At 29.1% G+C, this 1,939-nt stretch overlaps 1 pseudogene; it reads left to right on the forward strand.

Annotated features, from left to right (window-relative positions):
- Window positions 1-426: 426 nt before the first annotated feature.
- On the forward strand, window positions 427-1,272 carry LOC136979849 (very long chain fatty acid elongase 6 pseudogene; annotated as a pseudogene).
- The last annotated feature ends 667 nt before the right edge of the window (window positions 1,273-1,939 follow it).

The raw sequence follows: 1,939 nt of genomic DNA on the forward strand, positions 1-1,939 counted from the left end.
TCAGTGGCATTTTATGGGCAAAAAGGACAATTACCTGGAACCCCCACCAACGGGGATCACAAATTAATCTTTTCTAAAATATATTTCTCCCAAAAATTTTCCTTAATATATAAAGGGAAATTTTTGGAATATATAGTATTATATTGCTTTTACACGAATTTTTATGCATGAAATACAGCTAAAAAGGTAAAAGAAGGTTTTGTTTCGAGGTCGGAAACGGATTAATCCATTTCATGTTGTTTCCTCTGGAAAAATTTGTTTCGGGTTTAGAACAAATCGGTTTTATAACAACTTTTAGGAACAAATTAAGTTGGAACTCGCGGTTTGACTGTACATAAATAAATAAATAAATAAATATATATATATATATATATATAATCGTTTATTTACAGAGTTATATATGCATATATATTCACTTTTCTAAATATGTCTAATATTTTTCAGCATAATCTTCCCGAAATGAAGTCGTCTAATTTAACTGAATCTCATTTAAATAATTATGGATTTGAAGCTATTATCAATAACGAAGACATGAAAACATTTTTCGAAAGATACTGGCATTATTCCATCTATATATCATTCATATATCTGTTGACAGTCTATTTCCTAAGAGAATACATGAAGTTCAGACCCGCCTACGAACTCAGAAGTACATCCATAATTTGGAACGGATTTCTTGCAATTTATAGTATAGTTTCTGTGTTGAGATGCTTGCCCGCAGTTTATTATTATGTCACACGTCACTCTTTCTATCAAATAGTCTGCGATAAATCTATAATAGAACTGAGACCCGAAACTATATTCTGGATTATGCTTTTTTCACTTTCAAAAGTTTGGGAATTGGGAGATACGTTGTTGATAGTGTTGAGAAAAAGGAAACTAATGTTTCTTCATTGGTATCATCACGTGGTTACTCTAATTGTAATATGGTATACCAGATCTAAAGAGGGTTCTTTTGGAGGTTTTTTTGGCTATGTGAATCTCGTGGTTCATTCATTTATGTATTCTTATTTCGCTTTAAAGTATTTGAATGTAAAGATTCCTGTTAAAATTGCCATGTTCATTACAGCTATGCAAACATTGCAGATGTTAATTGGAGTCTTGCTCTCGTTTTGGGTATATTGGCTGCTCATCAATGGTTACAAGTGTGATACTTCTAGAGATAACCTCGAATTCGTATTTGCAGTGTATGCATCGTATCTATTTTTATTCAGTTATTTATTCTATAATTCTTACATCAGATGTAATCGAAAAGAAAAGAAAACAGAATAAACAGAAGATTAGAAATGATATAAGAATAAATACTTTTACCTGATATATTGGATTGAATTGATATAGGTTATACCATATTGCAATAACAGTGTTAGGTCATTTTCAAGGGACAGTTTGTTTAAATTTATTTTCTTAAAATATGCTTATAATGATTATAATTTATTTTCTCTATTCTTTCTTAATAGTCACTATAATTACATCGATATTCTACGGAGATAATCGACCGAATGTAAAAAACTGTTTGCCCACCACTCGGAAGTTTATAATGTTATGAAAGCTGCTAAAAATATGCTTTACAAGTTTGTGAATACAATTAAATCCGTTAGTTTCCAAGAAAAATTTTTGCAAAAGCGGAATTTCTCGTTTTACGACTTTCGAAGGCCTATAGAGCAAAATTCTAAAATTTTCCCGCTGTTAATTTTTGATAAGAAAACTCTTTTTATATAGGAAACCGTGTTAATAATTATTATCAGTTCACGTTCACTATACAGTAATTATTCTATTGATTTATGTTATTTCAATAAACAACTAATGTAACTTATATTATATATTCATTACCGTATATGTAGGGATGTAATGTAGATATGAATGTATTGTCTTAATATGGTTTCAGATGTTATTATTGTTATATATTCTTATAAAAATTAGAAAGAAATAAAATTTAAAA

Source organism: Centruroides vittatus, unplaced genomic scaffold (assembly GCF_030686945.1).
Source record: "Centruroides vittatus isolate TY-2023 unplaced genomic scaffold, ASM3068694v2 contig_651, whole genome shotgun sequence".
In the NCBI taxonomy this organism is placed as follows: domain Eukaryota; kingdom Metazoa; phylum Arthropoda; class Arachnida; order Scorpiones; family Buthidae; genus Centruroides; species Centruroides vittatus.